The sequence below is a fragment of the Desmodus rotundus genome, chromosome 1, assembly GCF_022682495.2.
Source record: "Desmodus rotundus isolate HL8 chromosome 1, HLdesRot8A.1, whole genome shotgun sequence".
Classification (NCBI taxonomy): Eukaryota; Metazoa; Chordata; class Mammalia; order Chiroptera; family Phyllostomidae; genus Desmodus; species Desmodus rotundus.
The window spans coordinates 143,319,598-143,345,730 of record NC_071387.1 but is presented as its reverse complement, the minus strand read 5'-3'; the positions used below and the strand labels follow the sequence as shown (position 1 = coordinate 143,345,730).

At 39.0% G+C, this 26,133-nt stretch overlaps 1 protein-coding gene and 1 non-coding gene across 4 annotated transcripts in view; one reads left to right on the top strand and one right to left on the bottom strand.

Annotated features, from left to right (window-relative positions):
- The window catches only part of FER (FER tyrosine kinase), a 406,586-nt gene that overhangs the window by 24,104 nt on the left and 356,349 nt on the right, over window positions 1–26,133 (bottom strand). The window lies entirely within an intron of this gene.
- Window positions 15,597–15,703, top strand: LOC112307237 (U6 spliceosomal RNA). The gene has a single exon (XR_002975030.2). It is a non-coding gene; the product is annotated as a U6 spliceosomal RNA (small nuclear RNA).

Genomic DNA, 26,133 nt, shown 5'->3' with positions numbered 1-26,133 from the left:
TCTCTATCCCTGCTGTGCTGTTCAGCAGGAGGCCATTGCCCACATGTGACTACTGAACACTTGCAAGGGGGCTAGTGTGATAGAGAAGCTGAATGTTCTACTTACTTTTAGTTAAAGTTAAACAGCTAAATGCCGCCAGTAGTGAGTAGTAGCCTGCAGTGTAATCCACACCTTCCCAACACATTTTCTTTTTTAAAAATATATTTTATTGATCATGCAATTACAGTTGTCCCATTTTTTCCCACTCTTTATCCCCCACCCACCCACATGCCCCCTTCCACCCGCATTCCCCCCAGCCCGACCCCCTTAGTTCATATCCATGGGTTGTACATATAAGTTCTTTTGCTTCTCTGTTTCCCATACTATTCTTAACATCCCCCTGTCTATTTTGTACCTACCAATTATGCTTCTTATTCCCTGTACCCATTCCTCCATTCCTCCCTCCCCTCTGATAACCCTCCTTGTGATCTCCATTTCTGTGATTCTGTTCCTATTCTCCTTGTTTGCTTAGTTTGTTTTTTGTTTTGGGGTTCAGTTGTTGATAGTTGTGAGTTTGTTGCCATTTTACTATTCATATTTTTGATCATCTTATTTTTCTTAGATAAGTCCCTTTAACATTTCATATAATAGGGGCTTGTCAGTGATAAACTCTGGGAAGCACTTTATCTGCCCTTCCATTCTAAACGATAGCTTTGCTGGATAGAGTAATCTTGGATGTAGGTTCTTGCCTTTCATGACTCTGAATACTTCTTTCCAGCCCCTTCTTGCCTGCAAAGTTCTTTTTGAGAAATCAGCTGATACTCTTATGGGAACACCTTTGTAGATAGTTCTTTTCTCTTGCTGCTTTTAAGATTCTCTCCTTATCTTTAATCTTGCATAATATAATTATGATGTGCCTTGGTGTGTTCCTTCTTGGGTACAACTTCTTTGGGACTCTCTGAGCTTCCTCAACTTCCTGGAAGTCTATTTCCTTTGCCAGATCAGGGAAGTTCTCCATTATTTTTTCAAATAAGTTTTCAATTTCTTGCTCTTCCTCTTTTCCTTCGCACCCCTATAATTCAGATGTTGGAATGTTTAAAGTTGTCCTGGAGGTTCCTAAGCCTCTCCTCATTTTTTTCAATTCTTGTTTCTTCATTCTGTCCTGGTTGAATGTTTGTCTTCCCTCTGCTCCAAATCATGGATTTGAGTCCCGGTTTCCTTCCCTTCACTGTTGGTTCCATCTACATTTCTCTTCATTTCACTGTACATAGCTTTCACTTTTCCCTCCATTTTGTAACCATACTCAACCATTTCTGTGAGCATCCCGATTACCAGTTTTTGAACTCTGCATCTGATAGGTTGGCTATTTCTTCACTGCTTCGTTCTACTTTTGGAGCTTTGATCTGTTCTTTCATTTGGGCCATATTTTTTGTCTCAGCATAGCTATTACACTGTAAGGGGCAGAGCCTTAGGTATTCTCCAGGGTAGGGCAAGCCACATCACTGTGTTGTGGTGCTGTATGTGGGGGAGGGTTCCGAGAGGGAACAGTGCCACTTGCTCAGCTCTTTACCGGATTTCAGTCACTTCCCCTACTACTCACAAGCAAATTGGGCCCTTCTGGTGCTGATTCCCAGGTGGGTGGTTTTGTGTACATTCTAGGACCTATGGGGTTCTCCAATGAACTCTCCTGGGAGGCTGGGAGTTTCTCTTGCCACCTCAACCCCCACAGGTGTTTCAAGTCAGAGGTTTTGAGGCTTTATTTCCCGTGATGGATAAATTGGGAGGAACAAGTGGGGAGTGAGACAGACCACGCAACCCAGGTCTCTGAAATCTTAAAATGATTATCAGTACCTGCTTTCATCAGGGTATAACCACAAAAACAATTCAGTTAAAGCACTTACAAAGCTGCCACCCTCCCTGAGCTTTGGCGGAGGTACAATGTGCTGCAGAGCATACCTCCCAATCCCTGTCACCGGGCCGCTGACTCCTTCTTGGGCCAAATGCTATTAATCTTGTTCAGAATGAGCTTTTTATTCATTTTATGCAGCATTTTAGTCATTCACAGATTTCAGTTTTAGCACTTTCCTCAGAATAACATCTGTGCTTTACCAATACTTTCACTTCTGATGTCATACTACCTTCACTGCACCACCAGAGTGGAGGTCTGTCCTCTGCAATGAGAACTGCAGTTCCATGGGTGACCAGTCTAAAACCAGTTTAGAGCCACACTCCACCCAATGTAAATAACATCTCAATAACATTTACAGAAAACTTCCTTCTGGTTGCATTATGCTCAAGTGAGTGGAAATGGCATGTTTTTGGCATAATCTATTAATTAAAATAAAACCTAGGCCTTCAGGCAATAAGTACACACTGCATAGTCACTGTTTGCCTAATATTCTAATAAGCGTTAGAGGAGAAGGGAAAAACAGATTCGATCTTTGGGCTGAGAAGCTGACACTCTAATTTGGGAAGTAAGGCAGATATAACACTTTTCCTCCTTTTCTCTCCATTCCTTTCTTCAGTAAGTTCACTACTGCCCAACCCCGAGGCAGATTCTCTAGGATACGCACTGCTGCTCCCTGCCTCTTCACACATGAAACGGCTCGAAAACAAGCCACTGTGTCCCAGACTGCAAATCCTACAGGAATTCGGAGATGAGAAATCTCAGAAGAGGCTGGCACTGTTGCTCACAGGAGGTATCAGACATAGCTGTATCTTACCATACGCAGAGGACATAACAGCAAACGCTGCCGACTGCCAAAAGGATATGGAAATGTCCTACTTAGGTCTGCTGTATCATCTAATTTGAAGTTTCAAAGTCAGACTCCTGAGTGTGAGTGTGTACCAGAAGTGTGTTGCAAGTCGTATATAATATGAGACAGCCTAACTGAGGATCAAATGAGAACAGAGAGCAGTTACAGAAATCCAGTGCCAGCAGGCAGTGGAGATGTGCCCATTTTCTTTGCTCTCTGGAAAGCACAACAGTGGGCATTTTGCTTGGTGGCGATGTTGCCTCTCTGTAACCATGATGATAAACCAGGAAAAAGCAGGAGTGAACAGGAAAGACCAGGAGGCCAAGCCAATGCTCCTCTCTTCCAGGCTGCTTTACCCCAAACATCATTTACTACTTGCAGCTATGATTCTACAAAGTCAGGACCTTATATAGGAAACAGAGAATCACTGATATTTGCTCCTTTTTCGGGGGAGAGAGGAGGTACTGAAACTCTTCCTACTAGGTCTGGATAATACTGAGCCACAGATAACTGAACGTTTAGGAGGAGAAAACCTCTTTAAGGCCCGGAGGTTTTCTCATTCTGATTTTCTCATTCTGATGGCCTGCTGCCAGCAACCCAGGGGGTGGGGGATAAATGCAGCCCGCTTCGTTTGCCTTACTAAGTTCTGGTGAAAAGAGCAGAATTATCATCTTATTACTATACAAAATCTATAGTATGAGAGTTACAGGCATATTTTGGAGGCATTATACAGTAGTGGTTAAAGGCAAAAACTTTGAAGCATTACATCATACGCTAGCTCTTGGACCTTTAGAAATTTCCTTGCTCTTAACCTTAGTTTTCTCACCTGTAAAATGGGGATAATCGTATCTGCCTCATAAAGCTTTGTGAGGATTAAATAAAATACGTAAACTGCTTAGCACAGTTTACATAGTGGGTGCTCAGTAAACACTAGCCACACACCGATATAAAACTGCACATTTATCACAGCAAAACTTGAGTTTTAGCCACAGCAACCATGTGTTGGAGAATCATGCCCCTTCCCCCTCCTAATTAGAATGAAGCATTTCACAGTTTTTTCTTTACTTGAATATAAAAGCCATTCAATTTAGTTCTCCTAATAGCAACAATTTGTGTAGCATTTACTACGTGTCAGGCACTTCTCTGAACACTTTTTATATATTAAGTCACTTAATTCTCCTAATTATTGTGTTTAAGATTTTCATTTTTGGGTGATGAAACAGAAGTTCAGAGTTGGGTGACTTATCCATAGTTGCACAGCCAATTAAATGGAGAAAAGCAAGAACTGAGCCCCATCAGCCCAGCCCCGTGGCCCGCAATCTTAGCCATCTGCTACATGCCTCTCAATACGTTTAGCGATTCTCTTTCAGAATGGAATCAAACCATACCCCCTTAATCCATGGCCAATGGCTACAACTTTTCAATTTTAAACAGAAGAGCCAAAATTGGTTACCTTTAAGAAAGAAAGTGACACCTCAAACTCCTACCCCTTCAAAAGAGAAAAATAACTCAGAAACAGTCTATACAATGAACATATGAAAAGTGTTTTCAACCAAGTGTCAGCAACTGCTTTAAAACAATATAGATTTTCTGGAGGGAAGATGGCGGCAACATAGGTGGGAGCGGAATCCACTTCCCCTCAGCGCCAGGGAAATACCTAGCTGATCTGAGGAGCAGAGCGAACAGCCAACAGTACTCCAGCATATACGAAGATTAGAGACCAAAGATAGAGGACATTGAAAGATCTGACGGTGCGACAACAAAACCTGGAGTGCTGAAAAGACTAGAGTTAGACCGTGTTAAACACATAAACGTCAGCTCAAGACCAGTGAGCACAGGAGAGTAAGGAGACAGCACCACCGAATCCCATTGGCATTCTACCATAGAAGTTCATATCATAAACCCAGGGATTCAGAACAAAGCAATTTAAGAAGCAGAGGCCAACAAGAAGAGCCTCACAAACAATGGGAAGACAAAGAAACAATTCCCAAATGAAAGGAAAGGAGGAAGTCTCAGAAAGAATACTAACCGAAAAAGAGGCAAGTCAACTATCAGATACTGAGTTCAAAGCAATGGTCATCAGGAAGCTCACTGAGCTCTCTGAGCTCAAAGAGAACTACCAGAAACTACAAGGAAACTACAATGAACTCACTGCAAACTATATCAACATGAAAAAGGAAATAGAAAATATCAACAAGAGCCAAGAGGAAATGAAGAATACAATTTCTGAATTGAAGAACACAGTAGAAGGAATTAAAAGCAGACTTGATGAAGCAGAGGATCGGATCAGCGAGCTGGAGGATAAAGTAGAAAAAAACACCCAGAAGGAGCAAGAAAAGGAAAAGAGGCTCAGAAAGAATGAAGAGGCAATAAGGGAAATGCAGGACAACATGAAACGTAACAATATCCGTATAATAGGAATACCAGAAGGAGAAGAAGAAGAGCAAGGGATAGAAAACCTGTTTGAAAAAGTAATGATGGAAAATTTCCCTAATCTGAGGAGAGAAAAAGTCACCCAAATCCAGGAATCACAGAGAGTCCCAAACAAGAGGAACCCAAAGAGACCCACTGCAAGACACATCATAATTAAAATGGCAAATTTCCAAGACAAAGAGAGGATCTTAAAGGCAGCAAGGGAGAAAAAGGAAGTAACATACAAGGGAGCCCCAATAAGGTTAGCAACTGACTTCTCAATGGAAACGCTCCAAGCCAGAAGAGAATGGCAAAAAATATTCCAAGTAATGAGAACCAGAGGCCTCCAACCAAGACTACTTTACCCAGCAAGGCTCTCAATCAAGATAGAAGACCAAATAAAGAGCTTCCCAGACAAAAGAAGTCTAAAAGAATACAGCTCCACCAAACCAGTTCTGCAAGAGATGCTAAAGGGACTGCTTTAAGGAAAGGAAGGAAAAGAGAAAGACAGAGGAACACAGGTAGGAAATAATGGCAATGAATAACTACCTATCGATAATAACCTTAAATGTAAATGGATTAAATGCTCCAATCAAAAGACATAGAACAGCTGAATGGATAAGAAAACATGACCCACACATATGCTGCCTACAAGAAACCCATCTCAGGACAAAAGACTTACACAGACTGAAAGTGAAGGGCTGGAAACAAATTTTCCAAGCAAACGGACAGGAAAAAAAAGCAGGGGTAGCAATACTCATATCAGACAAAATAGACTTCCAAAGAAGGGCCATAAAGAGAGACCCAGAAGGTCACTTCATAATACTCAAAGGAAGAATCCACCAAGAAGACATAAACATTATAAATATATATGCACCCAACATAGGAGCACCCAAATACATAAAGAAAATCTTGGAGGATTTCAAGAAAGATATTGACAGCAACACAATTATAGTAGGGGATTTTAACACCCCACTATCAAAAATGGACAGGTCTTCCAAACAAAAGATTAACAAAGATATTGTGTCACTTAACAATACCCTAGAGGAAATGGACTTAACTGATATATACAGAGCTTTTCATCCCAAAGAAGCAAAATACACATTCTTTTCAAGTGTCCATGGAACTTTTTCAAAGATAGACCACATGATAGGACACAAAGCAACCCTCAACAAATTCAAGAAAATTGAAATCATATCAAGCATCTTCTCTGACCACAAGGGTCTGAAACTAGAAACCAACCCCAAGGGTAAAAACCCAAAACACTCAAAATCATGGAGACTGAATAGCATGCTATTAAACAATGAATGGGTCAAGAACGAGATTAGGGAAGAAATCAAAAACTTCCTGGAAACAAATGAAAACGAACTCACAACAACCCAAAACCTATGGGACACAGCAAAGGCAGTCCTGAGAGGGAAGTTCATAGCAATACAGGCCTACCTTAAGAAGTTAGAAACAGTTCAAACAAACAACCTAACCCTACGCCTACAAGAACTGGAGGAACAACAACAAAGACAGCCCAGAGCAAGCAGAAGGAAGGAAATAACCAAGATCAGAGCAGAACTAAATGACATAGAGACTAAAAGCACAATTGTAAGGATCAATGAATCCAGAAGCTGGTTCTTTGAAAAGATAAACAAAATCGACAAGCCTTTAAGTAGGCTTATCAAGAAGAAAAGAGAGAGGATCCAAATAAACAGAATTAGAAATGAAAGTGGAGAGATTACAACTGATACCACAGAAATACAAAGGATCGTAAGAAATTACTATGAAGACCTATATGCTAAGAAATTTGAAAACCTAGATGAAATGGACACATTTCTAGAAAAATATAATCTTCCAAAACTGACTGAAGAAGAAGCAGAAAACCTGAACAGACCAATATCAGCAAAGGAAATTGAAGCAGTCATCAAGAAACTCCCATCACACAAAAGCCCTGGACCAGATGGTTTCACAGGAGATTTCTACAAAGCATTTAAGGAAGAACTAACCCCTATCCTTCACAGACTATTCGAAAAAATCCAAACTGATGGAAGACTCCCAAACTCTTTTTATGAAGCCAACATCATCCTAATCCCAAAACCAGATAAAGACACAACGAAGAAAGAAAACTTCAGGCCAATATCGCTGATGAACATAGACGCTAAAATTCTCAACAAAATATTAGCAAACCGCATCCAGCAATATATTAAAAAGATCATCCACCATGACCAAGTGGGATTTATCCCAGGGATGCAAGGATGGTACAATATTCGCAAATCAATAAACATAATACATCACATCAACAACAGCAAAGACAAAAATCACATGATCATATCAATAGATGCGGAAAAAGCATTCGATAAGATACAGCACCCATTTCTGATAAAAACACTCAGCAAAGTGGGAATAAAGGGAGCAGTCCTCAACATAATTAAGGCCATATATGAGAGACCTACAGCCAACATCACATTCAATGGACAAAAACTTAGAGCTTTCCCACTAAGATCAGGAACAAGACAAGGATGCCCTCTCTCACCACTCCTATTCAACATAGTATTGGAAGTCCTAGCCACAGCAATCAGACAAGAAAAAGCAATAAAAGGCATCCAAATTGGAAAGGAGGAAATGAAACTGTCACTGTTTGCAGACGACATGATAGGGTACATGGAAAACCCTATAGACTCCACTCAAAAACTACTCGACCTAATAAATGAATTTGGCAAAATAGCTGGATACAGAGTCAATACCCAGAAATCAAAGGCATTCCTGTACACCAACAACAAAACTGCAGAAACACAAATCAGGAAAAAAATCCCATTCGATATAGCAACAAGAAAAATAAAGTACCTAGGAATAAACCTAACCAAGGAGGTAAAAGACCTGTACTCAGAAAACTACACAACACTGAAGAAATAAATTAAGGAAGATACAAACAAATGGAAGCATGTACCATGTTCATGGATTGGAAGAATTAACATCATCAAAATGGCCATACTACCCAAAGCAATTTATAGATTCAATGCAATCCCTATTAGAGTACCCATGACATATTTCACAGATATAGAGCAAACATTGCAGAAATTCATATGGAACCATAAACGACCTCGAATAGCAGCAGCAATTTTGAGAAAGAAGGACAAAGCAGGAGGTATCACAATACCTGATATCAAACTGTATTACAAGGCCTCGGTAATCAAAACAGCCTGGTACTGGCATAAAAACAGGCACATAGACCAATGGAACAGAATAGAGAGCCCAGAAATAAACTCAAATCTATACGATCAATTAATATTTGACAAAGGAGGCAGGAGCATAAAATGGAGCAAAAACAGTCTCTTCAACAGATGGTGTTGGGAGATCTGGACAGCTACGTGCAAAAAAATGAAACTCGATCACCAACTTACGCCATACACGAAAATAAACTCAAGATGGATAAAAGACTTAAATATAAGCCGTAACACCATAAAAGTCCTTGAGGAAAACATTGGCAGGAAAATCTCAGACATTCCACACAGCAACATCCTCACAGACACATCCCCTAAAGCAAGGGACATAAAGGAAAGAATAAACAAATGGGACCTCATCAAAATAAAAAGCTTCTGCATGGCTAAAGAAAACAGCACCAAATTACAAAGAGAACCAACAATATGGGAAAACATATTTGCCAATGATACCTCAGACAAGGGCCTGATCTCCAAAATATATAAAGAACTCACACGACTCCACTCCAGGAAGACAAACAACCCAATTAAAAAATGGGCAAAGGACTTGAACAGACACTTCTCCAAGGAAGACATACAGAAGGCCCAGAGACATATGAAAAGATGCTCAGCATCACTAGCCATCAGAGAGATGCAAATTAAAACCACAATGAGGTATCATCTCACACCAGTCAGAATGGCCAACAAACAAATCCACAAACAAATATTGGAGAGGATGCGGAGAAAAGGGAACCCTCGTGCACTGTTGGTGGGAATGCAGACTGGTGAGGCCACTGTGGAAAACAATATGGAATTTCCTCAGAAAACTAAAAATGGAACTGCCCTTTGACCCAGTAATTCCGCTGCTGGGATTATACCCTAAGAACACTGAAACACCAATCCAAAAGAATCTGTGCACCCCAATGTTCATAGCAGCACAATTTACAATAGCCAAGTACTGGAAGCAACCGAAGTGCCCATCAGCAAACGAGTGGATCCAAAAACTATGGTATATTTACACAATGGAATTCTATGCAGCAGAGAGAAAGAAGGAGCTTATACCCTTTGCAACAGCATGGATGAAACTGGAGAGCATTATGCTAAGTGAAATAAGCCAGGAAGTGAGGGACAAATACCATATGATCTCACCTTTAACTGGAACATAAGCAATAGAAGGAAAAAGCAAACAAAATATAACCAGAGACATTGAAGTTAAGAACAATGTAACAATAGCAAGGGCGGGGGTGGGGGGTGGGGGCGGGGACAGTGGGTAGAGGGGATTACAGGAACTACTATAAAGGACACATGAACAAATCCAAGGGGGAGGGTGGAGAGGGGGGAGGGAAGTGGGTTCACCTGGGGTGGGGTGAAGGGATGGGGGGAAAAGGCATACAACTGTAATTAAATAACAATAAATAAATTAAAAAAAAATGCATTTTCTAATATGAAAAAAAAAAAAAAACAATATACATGAGTGCTGTGATGGAGGAAGAGTAGCATTGCCTGTTTATTGTTACAGAGTTGTGTACGCATTAATAGAAATAGAACCATGAAGTATCTCACGGAGCACACCAGGAAACTGAGGTTGGGCAAAGCGGGGTTCTTTAGTAACAGAGCCGGTGCCTTGGGGTGGTTTTACACAGGCCAATACCAAAGACCCTCTTTAGTTGACAGTGCTGCGCTCAGAGTTTAGCCAAAGGACATGATCAGCAGATTTTTCTGCAAATCACATGTTGCTTATTTCCACTCCAGAATCTGCCTAAACTTTCCTTTAAATAAAATATATGTAAATATGAAAATCTCCCTACACTCATTTTCAAGCATACCCCTGATCTCTTGCAAAATTTCCCATTCGTCATAGTTTTCCTCATTGTCTCTCCTCCCTTGTAACCTGCCTGATCACATTTCAAACCTCTCCCTTGCTGAATTCTGTGCTCACTACTAATGGGCACTTATTTGTAAAAGAATGGGTCCCAAAGGAAGCCTCAGCTGCAAAACTAAAAATATGTCCCATTATTAAACCCTGTTTTTTTTCTCTCCCTTTGAAAAACTGTTTGGTGTTCGGGAGCTCGGAAACAAAAGTACTGCTTCTATGAATGCAGTAGTAGGCCAGGTGTGGAGTGAGGATGAGAATGTACTTTGTGCTTTTGTCTCAGGGCTCATCCAATGCCCTGTGGTGTATACGGTGAGGACTGGAAGGACTCACTGCCCCTGTGGCGTCTCTCCTGCTGCCTGCCAGGACTCTTGGACTCCTCAGTGTGTGAGTCTATTGACTGAAAGCCGCTGCCAAAACGCAAACAAGCTAACTGTGGAGAAGGGGGGCACATACTACCACTTATTCACATTTTGGCATAAATTGGGGAAAGTCAGTTTGGGGCCTGGGTGAATATGGCAGGGTATGATAGAGCACTGGGTAGGGGCAACAATGCAGATAAAACTTCTAAAATAATTGTCTAGGGCTAGCTCTACTGTATTTATTCCAAACCAGGTTATCTTCTTCTGGTAGGAAACAGAGGAAGACTAGCACACGGAGCTTGGATGCCTCAGCCACTGAAACACTGATACTGGAGACTGCTCCACTGGACTGCATTCCGTGGTGAAATAGGCCTGTGCTGATCTCTTCTCGAGAGACTGCTGCCTGCGAGCTGGGGCACGGATCAAACAAGTCCCTTCCAGGTGCAGCTCACTGAATGGGGCACGGCGGGGGCACTGCAGGCCTCTGCCTTCCCTTACCGTGGACACGTGCATCACGTACAGGGGTACCTCCTATGGCTCTTTCATCTCCTTTCCTCAGGCAGCTTCCCTGTTAGAGAATTCTAGTTGGACATGCGCAAGTACAAACTCCACATAGCCTTTTATTTAGCTTAGAAGTCAAATTTCTAGATTGTTAGCTAAGAAGGGAATTCATATGGTTACTGAAAATAATTTAGACACAAAGACATTGTGATAATACTTGCTTCCATTCTAAATTTTCCTGAAAAAACCCAAGGGGAATTTTCTTTGTATTTAACTACTGTGATTAATCTGGATGCTTTACAGTTTTATGAAGTGGGTACTCTATTTGCATAGTCAGACACAAATCTCTCTCAGCTACTGTTTTCTGCTATCACCTGTGGGCCATACTCTAAGATGAGATACCGAATCTCTAGAGACTATCTCGAGGTAAAAACTTTAAATAAATATTGATCTAATGTCAAATCTCTTAATAAATAGAAGAATGAGGCAGGGAGGATAAATTAAAAAACTGATGGAAAATAAACGTTTAAATCTTTTGAGTTCACAGAACTACGAATCCCAATGGGTAATTCAACAACCAAGCTGAGCTCGGTCTCAAGCAAGTGCACTGAAGGCCGGTAGCTGTCTGAGGCTGCAACACATGCACTGCAAGGATTTGCCTCCAAAGTTCACCTCAGGACTAATGGCAAGAGCGTCTACGGCAAAGAGACTTCTGGAAGGGAGATTTAAATATATCCACCCGCCCCCATTCTGAGAGTATGAGAAGTGAAAACAGAAGCCTGAGTGACAAATGATTTAACTTGAGATGTTATACTTGATGTGACAAGTTCCTCTGAGTAACAGAAAGAAAAACCTGACAAAACCCTCTTTCTGAACAGCCATCAGGGTAACAGCCATCCTTTGCTGAGTGCTTTATATGTGTGTGCCAGGTAGTGTTTTAAACGTTTCTCATGTAATCCATTCTCTGTCAATGCTCAGCTCCATGCATACTAATCTGAACATTAAGTACATCCCAGATTTTTCCAGAGGTAATAATGCAAACATCTCTACTGTTGGGCATTTGAGACTAGGGATTAGTAGAACAAAGTTCGCACCAGTGTTTTCCTTAATAAGCTGTGCAAGCAAGAACATTGCACGTTGTTTTCCTAGGCCTGGTAAAGGAGAGCCACTTCTGGGCTTTTCTGAGCATGCGGGCTCCTGGATAATATCAAACAGTTTTATGATTCCTTGTACTGCACCCTGATGCGACAGTTGTGTTTTATAACGGCCAACAGAAAAGACACATGATGAAAAGCTACTAAGAATAATGTTTTGAAACAAATTTATAAATTACTAATAACAGCAGTAAGATAATACTGCATATAGATGTATAAGAGGACATTATTTGGTCTCAGCTGATGCCCGATGTGACTTGGACCACTTGCAGTGATTTGGAGGAGCCAGTGGCACTAGATGATGCTGGTAAAGAGTTTTCCATGTTTCCAGTGCAACAGTGTCAGCAGTTAATACGTGGAATAACAGCTGGGAGCGTGAGTTATAAGAGTGCCACGCCATGTGGCCAACAGTCCCACCCACCCCAGGGCCAAACTATCACCATGCAGGCATCCTCTAGCTTGCTCCTGCTGAGTTAATTATGGGCTACGACCAAGAAAACACACTTCCCATCAGGATAATACTCACCATTTATTAATGGTGACTATTATGTGTCAGGAATGATACCAGGAGCTTTACTATTGTTCTGAATCCCTGTTTGAAGTGTTGTTATCTCTATTATACAGAACGAGAAACAGACTTAGAGACTAAATAACTTGCTGCAGAACACACAGCTAGTAAGTAGGTGAGTATGGAAACTTATGTCCTTTCCATAGTGCTGAATACTTTCTGGTTTCTTTGAGATGTTATTCATATTTACAATCCCTGAGTAGATAGATTATTGCCATTTTGTTCCTGGAACTTGATCTCTTTCCCATTTAAGTTTAATGAAATAGAGCCCCTGACTCAGTGCTTAGTTGTACAATATAGTACATATTGAGAAGACAAAATATGCATTCCTTTTTTGATTCTAGTTCCTATTCTATTTTTCTATTCTGTATAAAGACACATAACAATTCCTCCATAGTCATTTGTTATGCTTTATACTTTCATGATGTGATATACATACTCACACTGGGCCCTAAATTGAGATATAAAAGGCACATAAAGGAGCAGAGCAACTGTGTCGCCTGTGATGTACAAGGTGCCGTAATGAGCCTCAGGATCATTTAAGTTTTTATAGTCTGCAAAATCTTCAGCTACTAATGAACAAACACACTCTAATTGTGGTGGAATGTACCTAGACTTTGATACTAAATCTGCAGGTCGTTAACTCTTTGCAGGATTAACTTCTCTGTGCAAGGGATGCCACAGACTCTGCACTTGGCTGAGAGAGTCCATTGTGGATTCTGGCCCCCCCATGCCCTGTTCCCAATTGTCCCAACCAGACAATTTGCACTGCTGCCTCTGCTTTGGTGATTTCTGATAGAATCTTAGGCCATCCTTGTAGGAAAGTGGGACCTCATCTGGCATACTAACACAGAAAGTATCCTGAGAACACAGCCCCTCTCTTCAGAGGGGAAATAGCTAATCATATTTACTGTGGCACCAGTATCCTGTTAATGGAAAACACTTTTCAGTATTTATAAGAATTCAAGAGGTCATGACTTTCTTTCATATCTCAACAGTTCTTTCCTTGCCTCCCATTTACGTTCTTTTAAAATGAAATTTTTATTATTCCTATTTCAATTTCTAATGTTGTTTTCTATGTTTATGAAGTGATATCCTGGGTGACTTTATAATAAATTTTCCTTCAGTCCTATGATTGCTTTCAGTGTGTGAAATCCAAATAGGAGAGTCTGAGTTATGAATATAGGTCTGTTTTATAATAATTCATTTTTATCTTGAAACAAAGATCTGCAATTCAATTTCTTTTCTGTCTCTATTTTCTTCCCATAGTCAAGAGAGCTTGCTTTATCTTTGTTCAATTTTAATTCTGCATTGTTTGATAAGACTTTATTTTTGTATTACATTAAGACTCAATTTCATACATGTAACTATTTTTCTTTTTTTGTAGTCCTATGAGATAAAAGTATTAAAAGATACTCACCAAATGTCCTTCTATAATTAGTTGTTATTCGTTCTGTGACTCTTTGATGTAATCCACACAAAATCTGCATTTTGCATTCATAAGGGATTACTTGTCTGAACAAATATTAATTTTGCAAAATATATGTGTCCTTTCATCTCTTAATGAAATTTGCATTTACCAACTGGAAGAACCCAATTACATAAAATAAAAGTGTCTGAAAGACTCAAGGTGGACAATAAAATAATTTATATAAATGTATAGTCAGTCTATCATGCCTCAAGTGTTCCACAGAATTCTGGCAAGTTACAGTGACCTGCAAACTCCCGGCGGAAACCATGACGGCTGCCTCCCAGCACTCAGCAGTGGCGCACAGCAACGGGGCGAACGCAGGGACGAGCGCAGGGTCTGACGAAATTACAGGTGGAATTATTAGCTGTGTGGGAACTTAACGAGGACACAGGGTTTTTACTTTCCATAAAACACCAAATTGTCTTTCAGTGCCATCAACTGAATCTTAGTTGACAGAGGTAATAGGTGGGCCTTTTAGATTATCCAAAGTATTTTTTAAGGCAAAGTAATTAAGGGCTACATTTGCAAATAGAGTTTCCATATTAAAATCTTTTTTTTGGCACAAATGGTCATTAATCTGACATGAAATATACGCCACAAGTCAATATATATCTTCAACTATGAAGCCCAACACATTTAATAACAATGATGGAGAGAAGAAACAAAGCTGTTTCTGGTTATTTGATCCAGGAACTGATCAAGGAGACGCTACTGAGTCTCTGTCACACAGCTGGGTTTCTATGTTCTAAGAACATGTCATTCTATGGTTACTGCTTGACATATACAAAAACTTTTAATATTTTACACCAAAAATACATACTTGTTATATTGTACTTTTTGAAAGTACCATTTCATTAATCATACAATTACAGATTCTAGCTACTAAAAGTATACAAAACAGGCTATCTATACAAAACCTGCATATGTATGCACATATCAACCCATCGGTCTGCCATTGGTTCAAGTTTCCTTTCTTGAGGCTTTACTAGGTACCAGGTCTTCTGCTATGGATAAAGATAGCCTCATTCCCACCCTCGAGAGAGAGCTACGTGAGCATGTAAATAGCAATGTTGGAAATTACAAGTTTGAAGGTTAGGAGTAGGGCCTCAGAGATAGGTCTGGTATGAAAAACATGGCCATGATACTTTGCACTTTCCTACCCCTGTACTTAGCCTAACTTGTGATGTTGACAAGCAGGATGTGGCAGAAGTGATAACATGAAGCTCTGCAGTATAGGCCTCCAGAGGCCTTGCAGCTTCCACCTTTGGTTTTCTGGAACACTCCTGATATCATGTGAAGAAGACTGGGTGAGAAACCATGTAAAGAGGAAGATGGGTGCTCGCTTCAGCAGCACATATACTAAAATTGGAACGATACAGAGAAGATTAGCATGGCCCCTGCGCAAGGATGACACGCAAATTCGTGAAATGTTCCATATTTTTCATGAACTATATGGGGGGAATGTGGGAGGGAGGGGGTGGGCAGGATGGAGTTGAGTGAAGGGGCAGAAATGGGACAACTGTAATAGCATAATCAATAAATATATCAAAAAAAAAAAAAAAAACAAGAGAGAAAGATGGGCCCAACCTGCAGACAGTCCAGCCTTGGCAAGCTACTAGATAGCTAAGTCACTAGGTGATTCCAGGGGAAATAGCAGAAAACCATTCACCTGAGCCAAGCAGCCAGGCCCAAACTGTTGACCTAAACTGACAGAACAAAATAAGAAATGGTGGTTGTTTTAAGCCACTGTGTCTGGGGTGGTATTTTAGGTAGGAATAGATAGTTGGTGCAGTAGATTTGTAGTGAGAATGACAGCTCAACAACAAGGCTGGGCAGGGCATAGTTGGGGGTTAGGGATCGAAGAAAATGGTCACTGTTGACAATAGGTCTGAAGCTGTTACCCGCCTCTTTCCCCTCAGTATCTAAGAGAAAACTGTGGCCGGCACCTGCCCATTGGCTCAAACATTGCTCCTGGCTTGACTTCTGATCTTCAGCTTTGAATATCTAGCCTTTTAAGGACTACAAACCAGGTTTTTCCCTCTCTCAAGCTCCTTCCCCACATCCCCACCCAACCCCCCAATGACTGGGGGCTATTTGAGCAGAACCTCTTCTGGACTCTGCTCCTTGGGTCATCTCTGCCTCCAGAGGGCTCCACCCAGCCTGCAGCTTCTGTACTGCAACTTCCAACCCGACATAAAGAGAAGAAAAATAAATCTGAAACACCAAGCAAATGGAAGCTCGTTAATTTAGAGATAAATTTCCCTGAGACACTTTGAGGGAATTTTGGTATAGGATTAGAACAAATCACAGTTAGTGATATGGACAATGATGACCCTGGGTCATCAATAAAGGTTAACTATTGTGAGTTATACTTGGTACTAGGAAACAGGAAAATGTGATACACAGTTTATAATTATTTCCATAGAAAAGATTTAAAATTGAAAGGGAAAAGGCTACGAGATAAAATACACTGATTTGATGCCTTCAAAAATAGGTATTTAGCACTTACTGTTTGCCAGGCATGGTTCTGGGCAAAGCTGTGACAGACAAGAATTCATGCCCTCATAGTACTTATATTCCTCTGGTATGAACTAGTTAAATGGTGCACTATCAAATACGACACATCTCAAAGAATTACTCAAGGACATACCCCATGCAATGTAAGACAGGTGTCTGTAAAAGGGGAAGAAATGGGGAACAAGAAACAGCAGAAGAAACGACTGACAGTTTTCTTTAAGAAATCATTGACTCATTCTGTTACAAAAGCAGGCAAAAGCCCAGATGACTTCAGTGTGCTAGGTGGAAGGGAGTAAGTAGAGAAGTAAGAGTAAAAATAGGGTACAGCCATCATCTTGCTCATTCTACCACAGAATTAGAATGTAAAAAGATTGGATGTAAGAAGCATGTGCTAAGAAACAAAAAGCAGGTGTGGCAATATGCCACTGGAAAGAATTTAGGGAAAAAGAGCACCAAATAGAAGAAAAAGAACTATATTTCTAAAAAAGAACTCACCAAAAAGATGCATGTTAATGATACTAAATGGAAAATGCAGCAAACAGTGAAAACTGAGAATCGAGACATATTTTGAGTTAAGAGCAAGTACAAAGCAGCACAATTTAATACAGACATAACTGATTCAGGCAGGGACAGTGCATACCGCATGTAATAGACCGAATGTAAGTGATATCAACAGAGATGGAGCAAGACAGCATGAGAAGCAAATATCGAACAGGGACCAGAGGACCTGCTTTCTAAGCAAACAGCAATGTAAGAAACACTAATAAAGGAAAATGGAGGCCACCTTTGAGTATTTTAATACTATCACTAATGGAAGAGTGGTTATTCGAATTCGATCTATATGGAAACAGAGTAATTACGGAATCCCACACTATACCAGAGCGTGGTCTGATTATTAAATAGGCAGTAATGTCATTTTGTGTAGAAGTTGTATCTGCTTCACTGCTCGGCTTATTTGAAGCAAGGCTGGTGGGGGCGTTCTGGGAATAATTTGGGGGAGCATATGTGTCTGAAAAATAATGGGCAAGTCTTCTACTGGGCTTTCCAGCTGTAATCTCAGAACCAATTATTTTGAAAGCTAACTAGTTTTTCTGAAATTTAGTTATTTTGGTGATTGATTATGTTAATACAATCAGCAAACAACCATTTTGCAGATAAAGAATTGGTTGTATTTTCTGTTCCTATAATCCATTATGTTAGCTATATCATGTATATATGTGTACATACATAAATATATAATATATATACTAGACATGTACATTTCATTATATTGCCATGTGCTAAACAATGAAGTTTCTAAGAACATATCAGGCACCCAAACTATTCTATAAATGTTTTCTTCATATGCTGGGTCATATTTATGTCAGGTTATCAAAGAATACCTAGGCAATAATGTTTTAAAATGAATGTTCAATATTTTCTTCAAAATAAAATTGAATTGTGTGTACTAAAAGTAATCATATCTTTTTTTCTGATAGCAGTGGAAGAACAGATGCTTATTTTTATACTAATATCCAAATATTTTTTTCCTCTAAAAATTGCCTTACCAAAGTCCTTTCCAACAATAATAACAAAGACTCCCACTCATGCTGAACTAATGATGGTTCACGAAGATGATTCATGAAAAAGAAGTCTTCCCTTCCCAAAGGATATGCGGTGGAGAGATAAAGCCCAAACTCAAAGAAGGGACCATCATTTAAATACTAAAAACTCAAAAGCAGCTACTGGGTTTAGTAAAATGCAATGAATGGATAAGTAAGTACTTTAGTTGATAACGTGATTCTGAGTAAGAAAAATAAGACAATGTTGAAGAAAGCGGGTCTAAATTATACAGCAGACAAGAGAGCAGGATTCTAGTCCATAGAAATTTTTAGGACTTTAGCACATAGGGAAATGACAGAACCTCTTTCTTTGGGATTGTTAAAGAAAGGATAAGATCAATAAACATCCCCTTGACTTCTAATATGTGGCAAGCACTGTGCAGTGTTAGAAAAGACTAGGTTTCTGTCCTGAAGGACTTTACACTGAGGCAGTAAAGCGCGACCTTGTAGGAAAGGAAATAGAGGACTGCAGAGAGCAAAATGAGCACAGAGGAGGAGGTAGGTGGGGAGAGAGGATCTGAAATGCTTCCTGCCTGAGTAGAGCCTCATAGGGATTGCATATTTGCCAAGGCAGTTATCCAGCATGGAAACTACGTTTGACATGACCTAAGGAAAAAAATTAATCTTATCCTCATGAAGGATGGTATAAATAACTTTTCCAGCTATCAAATTAACATGATACAATTTTCTGAACTTTCATACCAAGTTCTAGGTCAATTTAAAAGTTCATTGTTTTAAAACTTAAAAGGGTTGTTTCAAGCCCTATGCATACCTCAATTTGTACCTATCTCACCAGGCAAAAAAGATAAAGAAAACAAATGACATTTTTTTACAGGATGGCATGGAAAAGGTATGTATACGACATGGAAGAAAGTATTCTTAGAAATGTTACTAAAAAGTGAGAGCAAAAGGAAAGGTCAGATAATTAAAAAGGGCTTCCAATGTATTTTCACCTCCAGGAAGGGATGGGATAGGACTGAACCTCTGAGTTCCCAGAAAAGGTAATCAAAGACACTGTGAACAGGTGTGTAAAGTGAAAAACAAGGCAGGTAAGGAAGCAGAGAAGCACATGAAAAGAGTTAGAAAAAATCCCAAATCAGCAATGACAAGAGGCAGGCACTGTGTAGGCCTCAGATCTGAAAGCGAGAACTAAAACCATAAAATTTTTAGAAACAAAAAAAGCAGAAAATCTTTGTGACCTAGTTACAAAGGAGTTCTTAGATATGTTACCCAAAGCATGACCCATACAAGAAAATATTGTAAGTTAGGCTTTATTAAAACTAGAAATTTCTCTTGAAAAGGAAAAAAGGGAAAGGAAAAGCCACGGATTGAAATATGTACTAATAATCTATCTAATGAAAGGAGTTGTATCCAAAAATAACAAATGATTAGACGCTAACGATGAGAAAACAGCCTAATTAACAAAAAAATGGGCCAGAGATTTGAACACTTATACAAGAAGACATATGAATGACAGCTAAGCACATGAAAAGAAGCTCAAGTTATTAGTCATTAGGAAAGTAAAAGAAAAATTAAAACCATGAGATACTGCTACATTCCCAACCAGAATGACCTAAAATAAGAACTATCAGTAACAAGTGTTCCTTGTATGGAGAAACTGCGACTTTCACACTTTCTTTCTGGACAAGCAAATGGACCAGCCACTTCTAAAACACGCTGACAGTTTCTTATAAAGTGAAACATAAATTTTTCCATGTAATTTGACCATTCAATTTCTAGAGATTTACCCAAGAAAAATAAAAATATATAGTCACCCAAAGACTTACATAATAATATTCATGGTAGCTGTGTTTATAATAACCCCGAACTGCAATTAATCCATATATCCATCAACTGGTGATTGAAAAACTAATGGAATATCATTCAGAATTTCAAAGGCAAAAATTATAAACAAGAATATAGGTGGATCTCAAAAGCATTATTATTTTTTTTAGTGAAAAAAGAAAGCTAAAACAAAAGACTATGTACTGAATGACTGTATTTAAATGAAATTTTTGTAAAGGCTAAACCGTATTGACAGAGGATTAGCGGTTCCCTGGGGCCAGGGGCAGGAGGGAGCTACAAAGACACTCAGGGAACTTTTGGGGGTGATGGGAGTGTATCACTGGTTACATGATTGTATATACACACTTGGTAAAACTCATCAAACTGCACCCTTAAAATTGGTGCATCTTATTGTATTTACATTATACCACACTAAAGATGATTAAAAATATGTAAGATACCTTCAGATTCTTACAGATATACCTCATTATTTATTCTAAAGTTAATGGTATTGTTATTAATAAAGAACTTAGGATAGCACATTACTATGGGATATCTTCCCATAGGATTTCAAAATAATTTATGGACCACATAGTCAAATAATTTAAGTTAGACCAAGCAAATTAATATATTAAAATAATGCCTCTCTTTAACGTATGAATATGTTTCTGAGGATACATTTTCTGCTAATCTTGGAGAAATTTTTGTTCAGCCATTTCCGCAGGACCAGCACCGCTCAGGACCAGCACCTCTCGGGACCAGCATTTGTTAGAGAGAAGGAGGAAGGCTAGGAGGGGAGGGTGCGGCTCCAAAATGGCCTTTCTAACACAGACAACAGCACGTGATTACCAGAAGGGAAGAGGGGTGGGGGTGGGAGGTAGGAGAGGGAATGGTGATGCAAGGACACTTGACTTGGGGTGGCTAACACAATACGGTGGACAGGTGATGTATTATACAGTTGTATACCTGAAACCTATACTATTCTATTAACTAATGTCACCCCAATAAATTCAAAACAATACATACATAAAATGACTTTTTCTAATGCTGAACAGCTAGTTGGCTATGGGGCACTTATAGCAGTCAAACTTAAATTATTTCAAAGATATTGTCCCATAAGAAAAGTGTTGCTTGCATTAATACCCAAATAAAATCCCTTTGTTTTTCCTTTAAGGGCATATAATGCCAAGTTCTTACAAAAGATACTAAGTAATGATCTAATGCACAACCGTATATAAATATTGCTATAATATTTAATATAATATTATTATATAAAAGTTATATTACTATAAATATTATGCAATATTTAATATAACATTATATGTTATATTACTATAAACATTGCTACATGATAAATATTAAAGTTGTTAAAAGAGTAGCTCCTAAGAGTTCTCATCACATGAAAAAATTTTTTTTTATTGTATAAATATGAGACGATGGATGACAACTAAACTCACTGTGTCATTATTTCACAATATATGTAAGTCCAACTATTACACTGTTCACCTTAAATTTATACAGTGATGCATGTTAATTATAATCCAATAAACCTGAGGGGGAAAAACTAAGAACTAGAACTATTATGACAAATAGAGCTTGAGTTATACTATTAAATTTTATGTAACATTATTTATATATTTCCTCTTTCATATTTTAAAAAGATACTAACAGCATAAAAATGACTTGAAAGCCAGGCATTCCTGAAAAAGTACATACTTTTTTTTGAGATAACTAAAATCATGTAATAAATTGTTTCAAGATTTTCATGGCCTCAAAATTTAAAAAGAACTTTAAAATATTAATTATAAAAGCCTTCTATAAATGCTATAGGAAAAGATAATTAAACAAATAATGAACCCTTTACAAACAGTAAAGTTGGAGACAGAATATATTCACAATACTCAGTGTCACACCTGCAGTAAGAAACTATTTTTCCTACTTTTAGTCTTACACATTGACTTTGCTCCTGATCTTTGCATTTGGTGTTTTATGTATGAAAAATCCCCCAAAGCCTTTAGTACACCGTGAAAAGACAGAATTTAAAAAAGGCCATTATGCTCAGAATGGCAAAAAATAAAATAATACATCAAAGTGTGCTTCCCCCCAAACTCCCAGATGCTGCATCATCAGTCTATCAGAATCCCAAAAGAAAGTTCAGGTACCAACGACCTATTTTTAGCTTACATTCCGAATCTAGATAGAAAAATCCTCAGTGTGTTTTTATAGAGTCAGGCAATTGGTTGGGTCCAAAGATTTGTCCCTTCCTTTACCTATGACCCAGACAGCTAACCTTTTCCTTACAAAAAGACTGAGAAAAGCACATGTGGTAATTCTCAGCGGCTGCCAGATTATGTCTACTTTTCATTTTAACTTCAGACAAAATGAAATTAAAGGCAATATACATGAAAACAAAATACTGAGATGTGAAGAAAGATGTGACTCGAACCAGGATTTCGATGCATCAATTTACTTAATACACAGAACCAAAATTTAATGGCTCTAGGTATGAATAGCTTAAGTAGGGAGGAAATTTTACATGATGGATTAGTATTTTTCATAGCAAATTATGACCGGAAGCTTCTAGAATAAGATTTTTGTCCTCATGAAACATTTACAAAGAATATTTATAATGAGGTATGTAATATTCCTTCAAGGAAAGTTATTAAGATACCAATGGAGAAAGGATATGCGAGAAAACGGACTGAAACAGTTCAGCGTTCAGCAGGCAGCAGGGCTTCCTAGGGGGCTGGATGCCTCATGAGTCTCTTCCCACCCCTGTCATTGGGTTCATCGCTGTTTCCTCCCATGTGCTCTGATGACAGAACAATTAGTTTCACCAAGTCTGGCGTCTGACTGACTGAATCCGTAAGAGATACCTGCACAGCTCCACAGGCTAACTTTTAAATGTAGCAGGAGAAATCTATATGGGATGCCTTATTTTCAGTGTATTATACCTGAAAATGGAAAGCATAAATGACATTCAAATTTATCACAAAATATTTATTTGATTTGAAGCAGAAAGGTGTCCTGGGTTCATTTCTCCCAGCAGATGCTCTTACAAGATTCAAGTTGGGACAGAAAAACAATGCAGTCCTTTTCTTTGTCACTTTAATAACCATCACCAGGAAAAGAGAATTTCAATAGGCAGGTAAATTAAAACCAGTCAGTGTCCTGCTATCAGCACAGATGATCTGCTTTGTGGGTACAGATTACTGCAGGCTCATTCCGGTTTTGTGCGGAGCCAGCACGAGAGGCTTTGGAGGGTGGGCTGGGACTATTCACAGACTTTAGTCCGTGAGTCTGCATTCATAATTTGACCTTCAAATATCACAGAAGTATGTTTCCAAGTAAAAGTGCTTTCTTTTGGCACCTGTCTCAGCTATAATCCCTGAATCTCATTTTGGGAAACAGGATTTTTTTGATACTGCTTATAGGATCCCTCTACCAATTACTGCAACACATCTATATTATACACTTTTTGACAATTACTGTTCTATTATCCTATCTTAACTTTTATTTTTTATATTTTTCTTATTTATTTTTTTAAATTTATTTTTAGAGAGGGGAAGGGAGGGAGGAGGGAGAGAAACATCAATGTGTGTTTGCCTCTCGAGCGCCCCCCTACTGGGAACCTGGCCTGCAACCCAGGCATGTGCCCCGACTGGGAATCCAACGGGCGACCCTTTGGTCCGTGCATAGGCTGGCACTCAATCCACTGAGTCACACCAGCCAGGGGTATTTTTTATATTTTTCTTGACTACATGTATTATCTCCTCAGTAAGATTTTAAACTTTTTAAAGAACTATCCTACTCGGAATTCCCATAATATTCATTCCTTAAACAAATAGAGTGATCTATGTTCAAATCATTAGTTGGTTACTATGGGAGCTGTGCCCATAATATAATTAAAGTTTAAGGTAGAATATTGTATGGTGTTATAAGACAAAAATATGCAATGGTAGCAGAGAGAAAGTAAAGATTATTTCTAACTGGCGGATGGCAGGAGAATCTATGAAGGAAATAAGTTGAGTCCCTTGAAGGAAGAGTAGACTTTTAAAAACTATTTTAAAAATTGAAAATAACATCCATTATTTTCTTTCCTACTGTAAAAGCACCACATGTTTACTGTTAGGAAAGAAACCGAAAATATCGAATAGGCTAAAAAGGGGGTCGGGGGCAGGCAGCCACTGTGCAACCAGACAGATAATGACTGTTCGTATCATGTCAAATACGCAAAAAGTAGTTTGCTGTGCATGTTCATTTTTCAAAAAGATATTATTAAACTAAACATACTGTATTGTATCCTATTTATTTTACTTATTACTATATTAAGTCACATTTGCATAATACTCATCCCACAAAATTATTTTTAGTAACCTTCATTGCATAGATATATCAGTAATTATTTCAGCTATTTCAGTTTTTAAGGCTGAATAGGATTTTCACCAAGTAAGATATGACAGTGAAGGGAGGGCGAAGGAGCAGATCACTCCAAGCAGAGGGTGCACCTGAGCAAAGACATGGAGGTGGGAAGTGTGGATGCCTGTCTAAACGGAACAGAGACTTAGAAGATTATCAGACTGAAAGTAGATGGTGGACTGGAGGCGAGAATAAGGCCATAATTCTAGAAGGAGATCGGTTTTTTTAAGTGGGACATTCTCCCTGCCATCATTTTTCCCAATTCACTTGCTTCACAGACACCCCAGCTTCTCTGTATAAAACAAGAGTATTAAAAACCCCATTCTTTTCTTCTCAGATCTTCGCTCCCTTCCTCATCTTGCTAAATCCTACTCGTTCTTCCAATCCACAAATGCCGTGAGCTTGCCAAGTCTCTCCTGATTGTGTTACCAGAGCTCGGTCCAGCATGCATTCCACCGAATGGTAACCACAGACTTACTTGTCTGACTCTGTCTTAAATGTCAGCTCCACACAGAACCTCTTAGGAGAGTTTGGCACCTCGATGCCCAGGTACATGCCACATAGTAGTTCTCAATACCTGTTTGCTAAATAAATACATGACAGTTCCCATTCCCAAAATCTTAACATTCAAATGTTACTTAAATTGGGAAACTAAATTCACACTAGAGACGTTCTGGATAGGGAGACTGAATTCTACAATTTTAGAAATAATGAGATTCCATAAAAATGGGGAATCACTAAGGAAAGTAAGTCGATTATTTTTGGAAGCTTATTCTCACAATAGGGAATCTATCAAAGGGAACAGCACTGGAACGCAGAGGCAGGCTCATTAGGGAACTGCTTGAAATGCTCAATATCAGAAACATAGTATCAGAACTTGTTACCAGTAATCAAATAAAACCACTGGCAATGTAAACACCAGCACAAAAATCTAACAGGAAGATAAGTGGTTTAAAAAAGTTCCAGGCCAGGCACAACAGATCAAGGGAAATCGAATTTAGAACAGTGGAAATTTCACAGCCTTCCCTTCTTGCTGATCACAGCAGTAAACTGCATTTTAAAGTGTTTTCATAGAAATAGTCACCGAGAAAATCTGTGTAGCACTGAAATGCTAGCAGATTTTAAAACACAACGGTGTCTCTCAGAAGATGATAAACACTTGATAACATCTAATTCTGTATATATTTTTGATTCATTGAGAAACAGTTAGTCCACAGGCTTAACTGGCTTGTGGAGATCCTAAGAGACTTTATCCAGTTACACCACTATGTGACCAGTATGAAATCCATACAGCTTAGCAGTTTTCAAAAAGTACTATGAGACTTCTGGGTTAAATAGCCTATAAGAAATAAGTGGCTGGGTCTCAGTTTAGTAGTGTTCACTTACTTATCAAGTCTGTTTCTGCCTCCTCTTCTCTACTGACTCCTTCCATTAGCGTCTGGACACAGAAACCTTGCTCTTGACGCCACACCCACATCTCATCCCATTTTTCTTCTCTCTCCACTATTTCACCTCCTTTCTTGGCCCACCAAAATTTACCCGTGACACTT